Below are 17,492 nucleotides of genomic sequence, written 5' to 3'. Positions count from 1 at the left end.
TTTTATATTTTAAAATATGTTATTTGAAACAGGGTACCAAACTCCTTTTTTGCATTATGAATTCTTTAAACACGTGTTTTAACAACACTTTTTAAACTATAGTTTTCTCGTTATTTTGAACAACGATACTTGAACTTGATGATTCAATTTCATATATCTACCACTTTGGAGGGGGGAGGTGTTGTTAGAGAAATTAGCTTGATCGTTCTCTAGAACATGCATGACCCTAGAATAGATAAAAACTTATATTGTATAAATCAACAAATTTCATCATATTATGTCAATGATTTAAAGTAAAAGAGTATGGAAGAAAATGTGCAAATATAGAGTTTAATGCTAATTTTTTAGCTTTTTGAATAATTGAAGATTTACTAATCTTTAATTGTGCCCTTATTACATTTATTAATAGGATCCTTGATTTATTTTTCTGGTATAATAGGATATCCTGAGAATTACAATTTATTCCGAAATACAACTTAAAGGGTTGAAGTTAATGCAACAAGTTTTCATTTTGTCATTCCAAGTGATTATTGAAGACTTTATCTACAAATTCTTGTTTAGCGGGGGGATCACAGAAACACAACTTCAAAACCTGGTGGCAATAACAATATCGTGGATCACATCACTCTTTAACAGTATTGCATTTAACTTGTTTAAGTCCTTCAACATCCCACTTAGAACCTGCAATTATTGTATTTGTTAATGATTGCATTATATAAATTTTATTTAACTAGGAAACATTTAAAATCATTAAAATTATAAAGTGGTGCCACTATACTAGTTATATATATATATATATATAAAACAAGGTATCGTTGTACATAAAAAAAAATAAATGAATAAATAAAATCGAAAAAATTAATCACTTATGTGAATGATAACTAATGTTAATTTTTTAAATCCAAATATTATGTATTTTTCTAATCTTTGTTAGAAACACTAATGTTCATTTACTCTCTTAAATGAGTAAAGATTAAATAATTGTATACAAAATTGTTTATTTAAATGTAGAATAATGTGAGTAAGAGGGAATCTCAATTTTACTTGAGTGAATGAATTAAAATTTTTTATCCTATGACACAGACTTGAATACTGAATAATTTTGCATATATATATATATATAAAACATTAAAATTACCATTCATTTTTTGCGATGAATAGAAGTATATATTTCTTAATTTTTACAAAAATTTATATCATACTAGAGGTACCAAACCTATTTAAAATACTGAATTATTTCAAAGTTTATAATTATTTGCAAGGACAATAAGGTCATATAGTGCTATATACATATAAAAAAAAAAAATTAAGTAAAATATAGGATGAGATTCATACAGGAGCCAAGAAATAAGAGGGCAATTATAAAAGCCAACTTGAAGGAATATTTCTCCATCTCTTATGTCTTTGTGTATACAATTGCTAAGCTCTTTTTTTTTTTTTTTTCTTTTTTGTGTGTGTGTGTGTGTGTGTTTACTTTTGCACCCTTAATGTTGATGTTCTTCTGCATACATGTATATATAGGAGAGATCTTTGGCCAAACAAAATTAGAAATCTATAAATTTTGAATTTCAAGGAAAGATCTTTATACGAACAAATTTAGAAATCTATGAATTTCAGATTTTTCTTGATTTCTAAAAATTAATGACACATTTAGAGGGTATGTATTCTTGATTAATAGGAAGTTGTTATTAATTGTATATAATCTTAATAAATGGTATATGACTTCCTCTATACAAAATAGGAAGTGCTATTATAATACATATTTTTTTTAATAATTGCATAGCATGTAGTCCAGTAGTATACTAGTATGTGTTGTGCATGACTTCCTCTATCTGATTATGTATTCTCCAGCTTCAGATTTGTTTTGTGTTATTTTGTTTTGTTTTTGTTTTTTGTTTTTTTTTTTGGATAAAATCCAACCTGATTATGTTATACTCATTAAAAATTAAATAAATAATATCGGTGAAAACTTTTGGGTTGGGTAGGGTCGGATACCCATTACCCAACGGGTTTGGTCATCCCTAATTGGAGCCCATTTTTTTGAAGCTTACCATTGACCGCAATAATTGCTCAACTGAATCATTAAACAATTATTGCACAATTATTACCTAAAAATTCCCCTTTCTTCACCTTTCACCTATCAATATTCGTTTACAGCAGAATCAAAAACATTATAGGGTGATATAGAGGTTTTCAAGGAGCTGAAGAATGGGTTGGACCCTTACTTAGTGAGTCCAGGCTCATGCATTAATTGTGCGTTTAGGATTGCTTAAAAGCCATATTTTTTAAGTATTCAGCTTATTTTTGCTACTATTCATAGGTCTCATTTGTTGGGTTAAGATAGTTTGACCCCGGTTAATTAATTCAATTACCCAAGTTGATTAATTAGGTTCAATTTTATGCAAATCGTGAAAGCACCAACAAATCACCAAAAATACTAAGTGCAGCGGAAAATAAATTAGACACAGTGATTTGTTAACAAATGGGAAAAACCTCGCAAGGCAAAAACTCCACCAGGTGATTTTAAGGTCACCACTCCCAAGAATCCACTAATTAACAATCAAGCGGTGACAAGTGTAAGGAATTTTACCAACTGATAGTTTTTAGACCCCTTAAACAATTGATTTTAACCTAGGTAATTAACCAAGTTGTTACTTAGTCCAATTTGACAGTTTTTGGACCCCTTAAACAATTGATTAAACAAAAGAACAAACTGAACAAGTAAGGATATTTTCCACTCAATCAGAACCAATGAAAAAGTTCCACATCTCACAGCTCGTTTTGAAATTTCACATGGTTTCTTTTCTTGTATCAGTGAAGAGATTTTATTTGAAAAATCAATGAGAAAATGGCATGTCAATAGTGAAAACAAAACCCAAGAAATTTCTCGCCTTTGAAATTTCAACCGGGTTTTAATTTCTAGAAGCATCGAGAGAGAGGGTCGAGCAATGGGTTTTGAGGACACAAAAAAGAAAAGAAAAGAAAGATGGAGCAATAGAGGAGAAAAGAAAAGAGAGAAGGAAAGGGTGTGCATTGGTAACGAGGGAGTTTCTCTCTCTTCCAATAAAATAAATATGCTTTTACTTTGCTTGTAAGATTTTTTTTAAAAAAAGCAGACACATACCAAACATAATTATCCTTTTTTTATATTTTAAAATATGTTATTTAAAACAAGGTGCCAAGCACATTTTTTGCATTATGAATACTTTAAACACGTGTGTGAATAACACTTTTTAAACTATAGTTTTCTCGTTATTTTGAACAACGATACTTGAAATTGATGATTCAATTTCATATATCTACCATTTTGGAGGGGGGAGGGGTTGTTAGGGAAATTAACTTGATCGTTCTCTAGAACATGCATAATCCTGGTATAGATAAAAACTTATATCGTATAAATCAACAAATTTCATCATATTATGTCAATGATTTAAAGTAAAAGAGTATGGAAGAAAATGTGCAAATATATAGAGTTTAATGCTAATTTTTTAGCTTTTTGAATAATTGAAGATTTACTAATCTTTAATTGTGCCCTTATTACATTTATTAACAGGATCCTTGATTTATTTTTCTTGTATAATAGGATATCCTGAGAATTACAATTTATTCCGAAATACAACTTAAAGGGTTGAAGTTAATGCAACAAGTTTTCATTTTGTCCTTCCAAGTGATTATTGAAGACTTTATCTACAAATTCTTGTTTAGCGGGGGGATCACAGAAACACAACTTCAAAACCTGGTGGCAATAACAATATCGTGGATCACTGCACTGTTTAACAGTATTGCATTTAACTTGTTTAAGTCCTTCAACATCCAACTTAAAACCTGCAATTATTGTATTTGTTAATGATTGCATTATAAAAATTTTATTTAACTAGGAAACATTTAAAATCTTTAAAATTATAAAATGGTGCCACTATACTAGTTATATATATATAAAACAAGGTATCGTTGTACATAAAAAAAAAAATGAATAAATAAAATCCAAAAAATTAATCACTTATGTGGATGATAACTAATGTTAATTTTTTTAATCCAAATATTATGCATTTTTCAAATCTTTGTTAGAAACACTAATGTTTATTTTCTCTCTTAAATGAATAAAGATTAGATAATTGTATACAAAATTGTTTACCTAAATGTAGAATAATGTGAGTAAGAGGGAATCTAAATTTTACTTGAGTGAATGAATTAAAATTTTTTATCCTATGACACAGACTTGAATAATGAATAAATTTGCATATATATATATATATATATATAAAACATTAAAATTACCATTCATTTTTTGTGATGAATAGAAGTATATATTTCTTAATTTTTACATAAATTTATATCATATTAGAGGTACCAAACCTATTTAAAATACTGAATTATTTCAAAGTTTATAATTATTTGCATGAACAATAAGGCCATATAGTACTATATACATATAAGAAAAAAAAAATTAAGTAAAAATATAGGATGAGATTCTTACAAGAGCCAAGAACTAAGAGGGCAATTAAAAAAGCCAACTTGATGGAATATTTCTCCATCTCTTATGTCTTTGTGTATACAATTGCTAAGCTTTTTTTTTTTTTTTTGGTTTACTTCTGCACCCTTACTGTTGATGTTCTTCTACATACATGTATATATAGGAGAGATCTTTGGCCAAACAAAATTAGAAATCTATAAATTTTGAATTTCAAGGAAAGATCTTTATACGAACAAATTTAGAAATCTATAAATTTCAGATTTTTCTTGATTTCTAAAAATTAATGACACATTTAGAGGGTATGTATTCTTGATTAATAGGAAGTTGCTATTAATTATATATATTCTTAATGAATGGTATATGACTTCCTCTATACAAAATAGGAAGTGGTATTATAATACATATTTTTTTTAATAATTGCATAGCATGTAGACCAGTAGTATACTAGTATGTGTTGTCCATGACTTCCTCTATCTGATTATGTATTCTCCAGCTTCAAATTCGTTTTGTGTTATTTTGTTTTGTTTTTGTTTTTGTTTTTGTGTTTTTGTGTGTGTGTGTGTGTGTGTGTGTGTTTTTTTTTTTTTTTTTTTTTTTTTTTTTTTTTTTTTTTTTTTTTTTTTTTTTTTTTTTTTCGAGTTTGGATAAAATCCAACCTGATTATGTTATACTCATTAAAAACTAAATAAATAATATCGGCTGAAACTTTCGGGTTGGGTAGGGTCGGATACCCATTACCCAATGGGTTTGATCATCCTTAGTTGGAGCCCTTTTTTTGAAGCTTACCATTGACCCCAATAATTGCTCAACTAAATCTTTAAACAATTATTGCACAATTATTACCTAAAAATTCCCCTTTCTTCTCCTTTCACCTACCGATATTCGTTTACAGCAGAATCAAAAACATTTTTGGGGGATATAGAGGTTTTGAAGGAGCTGAAGAATCGGTTGGACCCTAACTTAGTGAGTCCAGGCTCATGCATTAATTGTGCGTTTAGGATTGCTTAAAAGCCAGATTTTTTAAGTATTCAACTTATTTTTGCTACTATTCATAGGTCTCATTTATTGGGTTAAGATAGTTTGACCTTGGTTAATTAATTCAATTATCCAAGTTGATTAATTAGGTTCAATTTTATGCAAATCGTGAAAGCACCAACAAATGACCAAAAATACTGAGTGTAGTGGAAAATAAATTAGACACGGTGATTTGTTAACAAATGAGAAAAACCTCGCAAGGCAAAAACCCCATCAGGTGATTTTAAGGTCACCACTTCCAAGAATCCACTAATTAACAATCAAGCGGTTACAAGTATAATGAATTTTACCAACTGATAGTTTTTAGACCCCTTAAACAATTGATTTTAACCTAGGTAATTAATCAAGTTGTTACTTAGTCCAATTTGACAGTTTTTAGACCCCTTAAACAATTGATTAAACCTAGGTAATTAGCCAAGTTGTTACTTAGTCCAATTAAACAAGTCTAGGTTATCACAATAATAAAGATCAAATCATGCAAAGCAGCGGAAAATAAATAACACACGATATGATCACCCAGGAAACCAAACTGGTAAAAACCTGGGGAGGATTTGACCTAGCTATCCTCACGGTAAACTTGAATCCACTATCTTGAAAGAATCGAAGTTCATACAAAAGGACTTACAAGCACCCCCGCTTGACTTTCTAATGCTACCAACTAGTAGAACTTACTGACACGACCACGTGCAAGCTCCGAATCCACGGACTCCTTCTTTCTTGGATTCCCACCAGCTACAAGCACCCCCGCTTGTGTATTCTTTAAGCTTTAATGGCAGCAACTGTTTTGATCATCAAGGTGTAGAAAATATCTTCTCCTTGAAAACCCTAAGTTTGTGTAAAGGAAAGCTCATCTAGATCTCACCAGAGATTTACACAAATCGCAATATAAGCAACACTAAAACGTGGCTAGGGTTTGCCTTTTATACTTAGGAAAAATAAGAAACCCTAAAAACGTTTTAAAACAACTAGGGTTGAGTTGGAAAAATCTGCAGAAAAGCGATCTGCCCAAACTTCGATCGGCGAGCCTAAGCTTCGATCGATCGAGCCTGGCCGAAAGCAACAGTGCTTTCTGCCTTACACTCGATTCCAACTTTACATTGACATACAACTTTGAGCTAGCTTTAAACACTTCTAAACACATTGTTTTGATCATGGTTTACCAACAATACAAATTAGAGTTCTTAATACACAAAGTCCTAAACTTTAGAACCTAACAAACTCCCCCTTTGGCAATCCGTGACAAAACACAACATAGAAGCTCAAAGTTTACAAAATGAAAAGCCCTTTACAAAATAATGCTCATAAACCAAATTCAATCCTAACTACTATCCATCAGTTGCAAGTGTAGACAGCAGCTCAATTGAATCAACCTGTATATTTCCTGAAACACTAAACAAAATGCATAACTGCATGTGTGGAAATAATACAAGTAAACAAAATAACTTCTTGATTTCAAACAACACACAAATAAAGACATATATCAATGAATAACTCATAAATATAAATCAATAAGCAGTTTGAAACAAGAAACAAATAAAGTACCAACAAAAAACATAAAACTCCTCCTAACATGAATATCCCATCAAAAACAAGGTAAGAGCTAAAAATGTTGTAAGGTTGAATTTAATCAACCATTTTTATTGGCTTTATTCCGTGCCAAATTTGTTTGTATTTCAGCATTTAGTAACCCTGTATTTAGGTGGGTTTGTTGTAAGGGTAGTGAGTGAGATAGAGTGAAGTTTGCTTAAGAGTGTGCAAGAAAACAAAGACTCGCGGCTTGGCCTCGCGGGTGACATGCGGCTGCAAGCCGCCAGACGCAGCACACGTGCCAAGCATGCCAGAAGGTGAACAGTCATGCTAGCTGGAGCACTACAGGACAAAACAGGACAACTGGCCATACGGTTATCTCACGACTGGATCTCGCTACTCAGTCAAGTCGCGAGGTCAAGCCGCGAGCCACCCCTGTTTTGTAAATCCTAACGTTTCACATTCCTCTCTCACTTCAGTATAAATACCTCTTTTACCCACAAATGTAAGAGAGCTTCCAGAGAGAATTTTAAGAGAGAAACCCTAAAGAAAAACAAGATTGATTCACCCACAATCTATATATTAGAGTCTCTTCAAATTCCTCAACTCTCTTCCTCTCCATTGTCAGATCCTTGAGAGGCATTTTACCAAACCTTGTTCTCACCAAATTCATCCCTGTGAGAGTGCTGTTTGGATTTCTGGGAAGCAGTTAGGAAGGAAACAATCTACATTGGTTGATGCTACGGTCTAGTAGCGGAATCCGGGAAGCTAGAAAAGAAAAAGGTTCGGCGCAACCTCGTTGGAGCAAGAAGTTTGGAGGGCTTAGGTGCACTGGGTAGATTAGGCTTAAAGGGTCTATTGCTGTCCATGTATCCCAACTATATTTTTTAGTGGATTGTTTACCGCTTGGAGGGCGGCGGAGAGGTTTTACGTCGAGGGCTTCGGTTTCCTCTTCGATAACACATCGCATGTTGTCTTTGTGTTTGCATCTTCCTTCCCTTTTATCTTTGCCTTTTTATCTGCTGTGGATTGTGATTTTAATTTGGCTTAGATAGTTTTTTTTTTTTTTTTTTTAATTCCATATTATAGCTTATGTTAATTTTCCGCACACTAGTTGTTTGACATAATGCTTGAATTGGTTAAGTTGTAATTTGGGGGTCTAAACGTTCAAGGGTGTTTATACACATATTTGAACTTTCAATTGGTATCAGAGCGGATACACTTTTATTGGTTTCAATACCATTGTGTGATCCTTGACTCTCTTTTGAGATGGATTGGTCTCAATCCCTAAATGCACCTCCATATTTTGATGGTAGTAATTATGCTTTTTGGAAGGTTTGCATGAGAGCTTTTCTTTGCTCAATTGATGAATCTGTTTGGGATGCTGTTGAGATTGGTTGGACCAGACCTGAGGTAGCCAAATCCACATGGGATAAGGCACCACTCGCTGCATCTAATGCTAACAGTAAAGCACTCAATGCTATTTTCTGTGGTGTGTCTCGAGATGAATTTCACAAGATCTCTCACATTACCATTGCTAAAGAAGCATAGGAGATATTGGAGACCACGTACGAAGGCACGAAGAAGGTAAAAGACACCAAGCTGCGGATGCTAACCACTCAGTTTGAGGAGTTAAAAATGAGTGAGGATGAGTCCTTTGACTCTTTCTATAGCAAGCTGAATGAAGTAATTGTCAGCAAGTTCAATTTGGGAGAGAAAACGGAGGACTCTAAAATTGTAAGGAAAATCCTTCGATCTTTGCCGGAAAGTTTTCGTGCTAAAGTGACAGCGATTGAAGAGAGCAAGGACCTTGATGACATCAAAGTCCAGGAGCTGGTTGGTTCTCTTCAAACTTATGAGATGTCGCTGCCCAATCAACGGAAGAGTAAATCTCTTGCTCTTAAGACGATTAATGAGAAGGTGGAAGATCATAACTCATCGGGAGAAGATATGGTTGACAAAGATGTTGCATACCTTGTTAAAAATTTCAGAAAATTCTTGAAATTCAAAAATAATGGCAAATTTGGTGATAAAGGAAAATTCCAAAGTTCAGGAAGGGAGAAAAGGGAATTCAAAAAGAAAGATGGAAAAGAATCCCAACCTACACAAGGTGTCACTTGTTTCGAATGTAATGGGCATGAACACTTTAAGAAAGAATGTCCGAATTACTTGAAATCGAAAGGCAAAGTGTATGCCACAACATTGAGTGACTCGGATTCATCTGACTCAGAATCTGAGGAAAGCTGTGATGGAGAGGGGAACTACTCAGTTTTTATGACTATTGCTCATGTTGAGTTTTCAGATGAGTTGAATCTGCTTGTACGAGACCTTGGAGAACATATTGACGAAGAATCACTGGGAATTGTTGAAGAATCAGATGCTGAAGAAGATGAAAGTACAGCCAATCTTCAAGAGAATTATAACTCACTCCTGGAGAAGTCGGGTGAGTACACAAGGGTGGCCAAGGCTGCTATGAGAAAAATGAAGAAGGCATAGGAGGATATAGGGAGGCCAAATGTGAGATAGAAACACTGAATGGTGAGCTATCAGAAGCTTACAAAAAAGTGAGATTTCTTGAGCAAGAAGTTGTGTAAGCAAATGCTAAAATAAAGAGGGTCACCACCAAGAAGCTAGATGATGTTATTTCATCTCAAAAGAGTTTTTCAGACAAATTCGGATTGGGATATACCGGAGGAAGTAGCTCATCTGGAACTGTCACTAAAGAAGTGAAGTTTGTAAAGGCTAAAGATCCAGTTGAAGTTGACCTTACTGTTGAGAAGCTCAAGATGGAGGAGAAGAAGAATGTGGAGAACCAACGGTTGTTGAATCCCCGCAATCAGTATGTGGGCAGGTCTGAATCTCGTGCCAAGTCTCGTCCACGACCACAAAGAGGTCCTAGATCAACTTATGTGTGTCATCATTGCGGACTTCAAGAGCATACTCGACCAAATTGCCAAAAGCTGAGAGTAAAGAATAGTGCAACTCCTCAAAGGTCACAAGGACCTAGAAATGATAGAAGAAATTGGGCAGGTGAACAATCTATAGATCAAAATGGTGATCCAGGAATGATGAACGTGATGAAGATGATTGGTGCATTCACAAACTGCTTGGAAAGCTTCTCACGAAGGTTTGAAAGCCCTAACTCCCGTACCCAATCCTATAAGGAAATCACCCCAAACGCAAGTGACGTGTGGGTGAAAAAGGGTACTTATGCATAAACATTACAACATGTCCATGCATTAATACTTCCTATGTTTGGTGACGATGTTTGATTGATTGCTTGTTGTTTATGTTGATGGTTGTTTGTTTGCCTTCTTGTGCATATTTTTGTTTTTCTTTTTATTTTTGATCAATCTTTTTCTTCTTTTATGTCAAAAATCCAAAAATCACATAAAAAATTAGAAAATCAAAAAGTTTGATTGACATTGTTGAGCTTTTGTCTCAAAACTTGTTTTGCCTTATACCTTTGTGCTAATGGCTTTGTGCATTTTCGAGCATTGCTTGTTTCTTTGCACTTATATCACTGTGGGAGAAATCTTGAAATCTATGTGATTGTTGTAAATAGATCTTCAAACTTGTCATGAATGATTAGTGAATGGTTATGATGATCTTGAGACATGCATAGACTTGTGTCTATATATCTTCCCACTCTTTATTTTTGTTTTTGCTAAAAAGAACTCACCAAATGTAAATCTCCAAATGAAAAGAGATATTGAGCTGCAAAAACCTGTCGCACACTCTAGTATTCGACTAGGAAAAAGGGTAAGCGACCTAAAATTAAAGTGATTGTTTATTCAAAAAGCCAAAGGCTAGTTCATTAAAGTGAAATATCAAATATCACTCTCACAATGAGAGGTGATTGTCTCAAAAGATCAAAATGATCAAATGTTATGATTGAAAGTGGAGTCAAATGTAAAACTCCAAAATATGTTATCAAGTTTTGTGGGAGGTCATATATACATATTTCTATAATTGAGATGGATCACATGATCTAGTGCTAATTGTGTATGTCTTGGTTGAATTGATCATTGAAACTTCACATTAGACTAAGGACTATCTCATTGTTAATATCCACACACAACACACAAGTTTATGTTCAATAAATGCCATAATCATTTGTGTAATTGTACTTGATGAAATGTGTTTTCACATGCTCAATCTTTGTTAATTCAAGCACAAAAAGATTTTTGAGTGTTTTAGGTGTTTTTGGAAAGTATTTTGTTTAAAAAATCTGAAAATTTCAAAAATCCTTTTTTTTTGCCCTGTTTTGGCGACTCAGTCGCAGGTAAGTCAAGTCACGAGCCTCAGTCGCGTCTTCGCGGGTCATTTTTGGCGACTTGTTCGGGAGTGGAAGGTCTAGTCACGAGGGTTACTCAGAGATTTTGGCGGCTCAGCTCACGACTCTCTCGCGGGTAGACCTTCCAGTCGCGAAAAACACTTAGAAATTTTTTTTCAAACTTTTGTCTTTGAGTGTTTTGGGGGCTTGAACTGGCGACTTTGTGGCGACTCACTTCAGTCGCGAAAAACGCGTGTTTGGCAAAAATAGGGGCAGTTTTTAAATCTTTTTCAGTTTTCCCTCGAACTTTTGTGACTGTTCATCTTCTCTCTCAACTGTCTCCTTCCCAAACACTCCGTGCTCCCATTTCCAAACTCCATTGTTGCGTATTTTCTGCTCAAAATCTTCAAGTAACAGGTATGGGTTTTCATTCTTGAACTCCTTTCTACTTGATTTTGTGTTTTTCCCCTTTGATTATTCGCATTTGTTTGTGATTTTGAGATGGGTTTTTAGTTCGGCAGTTACTCTTTGTCCATGCTTAGCCTGTGGAAGCTATTGTTTCAGTTTTTAGCTTTATTAAGTTGTTGGTTTTGTTCTTCATCATGTGATTAGCTAGGGTTTGTTATTTGTTGGTTTCTCATCTTGTCTGATTTGTTGTTGATGTGTTGATTCAAAATATTCCTGTGTTGACTGTGTGTCTTTCTAAGCTGATTGTGTGGTTTTAATCTGACCCACTCTACTGTGTAGCTACATTTGGGCCATTTTTGTCCCTCATTGCTATTTTCTGGTCATTTTCATCTAGCTATTAGGGTTTCTTCATTATCCCTAAATTACCACTAACCCACTGCTAATAATGTCTGTTGGATTGTGTTCTGTCATTTCCTCTATTCATGATTCAGACTAGACATGTCACCATTCAAGAAAGCAACTGTGAAAGGAGGCAGTTCCAAAGGGAAGGAACACGTCATTGATGTTGATGACTATCCACCTCAAACAAAAGAGACTCGTTCTTCATCAAAGAGATTCGATCCCAACAAGTTCAGATCCTATGAAGCCTATCAGTCTAATGAGAATTATTTCCAAAATGCTACACCATTACTAGAAAGAACTGTGGATCAATCATCACTTTATGACACCGACATTCCGAAATGGTTTGCTCACAATGACTGGAATTACCTTTTCTCTAATCTGGATGACGCGTATGAAGATTTGGTAAACGAATTTTATGCCAACGCGATTGTGGAAGAAGATGAACTTAAGTGCTGGGTTAGGAAAAAGAGCTTTTCAGTCTCTCCTGCATATTTGGCAGAAATCCTTCACATCAACAGACCAATATTCCGACACTCATCGGCTTATGATGATCTTTGTCCTGATGAGGAGCTTCTCAAGGAAAGTCTTGGACAAGACTTGGAGTTCTCACCCAATGGAAAATCCATCAGTGTTTCCTCTCTTCCTCCAAAACTGAGTGTGCTTACAATTGTGATGTTTCATAATTTGTACCCTTTATCAAGCACTGGGTATATGAACCTCGGACGTGCTTTGTTTCTTTATGATCTAATCTCTGATGTAGAAATTGACATCTGTGCTCATATCTTTCATGTTTTGCGCAAAACGGTTCTACGAACTGAGTCCCGAACATGCATTCCTTTCTGCTGTCTCATTTCAAGGATCTTGAAGCTCAAGGGAATTTATCCAACGGCAGATGAATCTCCTCTCTCGAAACCGAGTCCAATCAACATGCGTACATTCAATGCAAGCATTGGACATAGTCGGAAGAGAGCCAAACCAGAAACTTCCGCATCTCACAGTGGCTCTCATTTCAGCACTCTCTCCCTTGATGAAAAACTTGATCACATTGTATCCTCTATACACGAGTTGAATACAAAGATGTCTGGTCTCACATCTACTCTACACCATCACAGCACTCGATGGGATATGAAGCTTACTTCACTTCAAACTCAATTGGATCAAATTCAGAGAAGGCTAGAAGAGGATGTATAGCCTATTCCATGACAAAAAGGGGGAGTGATAGGCCTGATCAGAAGGGGAGGATATTACCTAAGGGGGAGTGTTTTTTGCATTCTTCTTCAGTTTAAGTTGTTATATTTTATTCAGTTTAAGTTGATATATTGTGTTTTGTACCTGTTTTTACCCATGTGCTTATGTAAGCTTTTAGGATTAATGTTTTTATGCATAGTCTGCAGGCTTTATGGTTTGTACCTTGCTTAATGCAGCCTTTTATGCTATGTTGAAATCAGTACTTCTATCTAAATATCTTGCATTTTGATTTATGTACTGTCAGTCTTGTGCCCTTGTAGGATTGTTCCTAGATGCATATACTTAGTGTATTATGCATTGGTTAAGTGTTGAGCATACAAGTATCTTGCCTTGTTCTTGTTAAGTTGTATGTTCAAGTGTTCATTCCAAGTGTGAATGAGTACTGTGATCACTACCTTGTGGTGATTACTTGGTTGATCAAGCCTTGATTTGAATCTTCACTTCATCTTTGCTTGATCACCTTAAGCTTGTTTCATATGCATTTCATGTTTTTTCTGCATACAATGATCATGGTGTATTGTCATGTTTTTTCTGCATACCTGTTTTCTTGCACACTCTTGAGCAAACTTCACTCTATCTCACTCACTACCCTTACAACAAACCCACCTAAATACAAGGTTACTAAATGCTGAATTACAAGCAAATTTGGCATGGAATAAAGCCAATTAGATGGTTGAATAAATTCAACCTTACACAAATTATCAATACAACCTTATAAGCAAACAATATATGTGCGGAATATGAATATAAGCTAAACCAAAACGTGTAAAACACTTTAAACCATAATTAATCACAATCACAGTAGTAATTAAAAGGTAAAGAGAAAGGGAAGAGAGATGCAAACACAAATATAACACGGCAATGTTTTATCGAAGAGGAAACCAATGTACTTGGCGTAAAACCTCTCCGCCGCCCTCCAAGCGGTCAATAATCCACTAGAGAATGAAGTTGGGATACATGAATAGTAGAAGACCCTCTAAGCCTAATCTACTCAATGCACCTAAGCCCTCTGAGCTTCTTGCTCCAACAGGGTTACGCCGAACCTTGTCTTCCCTATCTTACCAGATCCCGCAATAGCCCATTGCATCAACCAAATTGAATTGCTTCCTTCTAAACTACTTCCCAAGCACCAAAATAGCTTCTCACAGATATGGGTATGGTGAGATAAGGATTTGGCTAATGTACCTCTCAAGGATATATCAATAGAGAGGGTGAGAGTAGACGAATTTAGAGAATCAAAAGATGAAGATTGTGGATGAGTCAATCTTGTTTTTCACTAAGGTTTCTCATCCAAAATTCTCTTTGGAAGCTCTCTACATTTCATGGGTATAAGGGTATTATAGCAAGGTGTATGAAGAATACGAAGAGTCAATTACAACCAAACAGGGCATTCTGGCAACTCGAGCTCGTGACTGGAATGAGTCGCGAGTTTGAGTCATGAACTAACTGCCTAGCCAGACCAGAAGTTTTGTCCTGTAGTGCAACAGCTAGTGTGACCCTTCAGCTCCCCCTGCATGCTTCTCACGTGTGCCATTCTGGCGACTTGCTAGTCGCGAGATCCAGTTTCGAGACTCCCAAATAGACACTAACTCCTGGGACGTCAATGTTTACCCATGCAACAACCTCTTCAGCAACTGGTTCATTTGTGGGTTTCGTTTCGACCTCAATGTCTCAGAAACGAGCTGATTCGCCGAACACGGTCAAGACCAGGCGGGTTACAACAGTTCACTCTCTTCCGTTTTGTTAAGACATATGTGATTTAATGTTAGGACCATATGTCACTATTTTATGTAATTGGCTAATCCTTTGACAAAATGCACTTTACTTGTAATTGGATAGATCTAGGATGTGATTAATACTTCAAGGAACAAGGTTTCAAATTCAAGTGTTAAAACTATGCAAGTCTGTCCAAGAATCAAGTAACAAAGTGCTGGAATTTAAAACTCGACAGCTAGCATCTATCAAGGTTTAAAAGCTGTTGAAGCCCGTGGCTCGACAGCTAGCTCGATTGATGGCTATCTATCGAGGTTTATGAGACTCAGTTTTTCAGAGCTATTTTACATCCAATCCATGAATATGTATTTAGACTTTCTTTTTTCACAACCCTAAAGATATATAAGGATTATTTTAAAGGCCATCAAAGATTATACAAGTTGCACAAGTGTGAAGCAAAGTCTTATTTATGCAAATTGTGAACAGAGACAAAACTTTTCCCAAGTTCATCTTTCTCTTGAAGAAGCTACTGTGTTTGTGCACTGTAGGGTTTTGTGACCAAGGAGCTTCATGATCTTCATCGTGTGATGAAGTAAAGAACTTTGCAGCCAACATTCTTCTGAAGTTGGTGATTAAGTCGCGTACTGGGATCCGCTCATTAAAAGGAGAGATTGTCACTACCGAATAAGTCCAATTGGGTATTGGGGTAAAGGTTCAACTGTAGGTTGGAATAAGGTACTGTGATTCACTTACTTGTAACCATATGTTTTGATAATAGTGGATTCTCGGGAATGGTGACTTTAAAATTACCTGGTGGGGTTTTTGTCGTGTAGGTTTTCCCCATTCGTAAAGAAATCACCATGTCAATTTAATTTCCGCTGTATTTAGTTATTTGGTGATTTGTTTGTGCTACCACGCATTTTGCATGTTAATTAACTTAATTAATTCACTTGGCTAAATTAATTGGTTAATTCATCACAAGGGACCAATACATTCTTGGCCTATCACATTTCTTGGAACCTCCCTTACTTACACCCTTGACAGCTCCAACAACTTCTTCTTTAATCCATTTCCTGACTCACTCCCTAACCTGACTCGTCTGCAGTGACTCGGTCTCTCAATGAACTCGTTCTCCGACAAAATACCCATCTTGATTAGCTCACTCACTGAGCTTGTGGAGCTTTACCTCGATAACAACAAGCTGGAGGGAGAAATTCCAACGAGTTTCAACAACCTTGTGAGCTTAAAAAGACTCGAACTCCAATCAAACAAGCTCACATGCAAGTTTCCTAAATTGGGTTCTTTGAAAAAGTTTTCCTTTTTAGATGCTAGCAACAATGCCATCTCTGGCAAAATCCCGTGGGTTTTTCCATCTTCGTTGGTTCAAATCTCCATGAGAAACAATAGCTTAGAAGGAACAATAATCCCAGAGAATTTCAGAACTTTGGGTTATTTACAAGTAATCAATATAAGTCACAATCGACTCAGTGGCTCAGTACCATCCCTTCTCTACGACCTCCTATCACTGCAACAACTCACTCTCTCATTCAACCAGTTCTCCTCCATACAAGCCCCAGCTTCTTTAGGCACACAAAGCGAGCTCATAGCTATCAATCTAAGCAAAAACAAGCTCTGAGGCTTTTTACCTTCATTCATGGCGTTAATGCCAAGGCTCTCCGCTTTGTCCTGGGAGAACAACAAGTTCACGGGTATGATACCGACCCAGTACACCTTCAAAGCGATAATGCCGGGACCCGAAATTTCACCATTAAGGAGGCTGTTGCTTGGAGGGAACTACTTATTCGGACCCAAACCGGATCCTCTAATGGGGCTCCAACCCGGTTCTGTAAACGTGAGGTTGGTTGATAACTACTTGTAATAGTGTCCGGTAACTTTCTTTTTCTGTCAAGGTGGTCAGCAAAAATCATTGACAGAATGTAGGAGCTTTGTTCCTGTAATTCCTTAAACAAATAATATGACATGTAATTGATCTTCTTGTGTTTTTTATGACTCTTATTTTTGCTCCTAGATTCGTTTATATTTTAGAAGAATATATTAATGCTTATATCTTTTTTTACCATATTTTACAATACATCTAATATTAATGGTAATAAAGGGAAATTATCCCCAGACGATTCCCGTGAAGTTCTAGTGGTGACCTTATAGTAGGCAAAGGAAGGATCCCGAGGAACTAATCCCTCTTTTAGCCGAGATACCACTCTTACCAGATATCCCTTGGGAAACTCCCTGAAGGAATAAGGATCGCAGAGACTATCAACTTTGCATTAATGAGAGGTTCTTTACCCACTCCCTTCTACATTAAATACATATAAGACAACTTGAACAGTACAGACACCCCCTCCCCCCCCCCCCCCGCCCCAAAGTCTTGTTTTAGGATAAGAAGGGGGG

The 17,492-nt window shown here is 35.5% G+C and overlaps 1 pseudogene; it reads left to right on the top strand.

Moving 5' to 3' along the window:
- LOC126696166 (receptor-like protein 34) overlaps window positions 1–17,049 on the top strand; it is a 48,043-nt pseudogene extending 30,994 nt beyond the window's left edge.
- Window positions 17,050–17,492: the final 443 nt, after the last annotated feature.

The sequence above is a fragment of the Quercus robur genome, chromosome 8, assembly GCF_932294415.1.
Source record: "Quercus robur chromosome 8, dhQueRobu3.1, whole genome shotgun sequence".
Taxonomy (NCBI): Eukaryota; Viridiplantae; Streptophyta; class Magnoliopsida; order Fagales; family Fagaceae; genus Quercus; species Quercus robur.
This window is presented reverse-complemented; position numbering and strand designations above follow the sequence as displayed.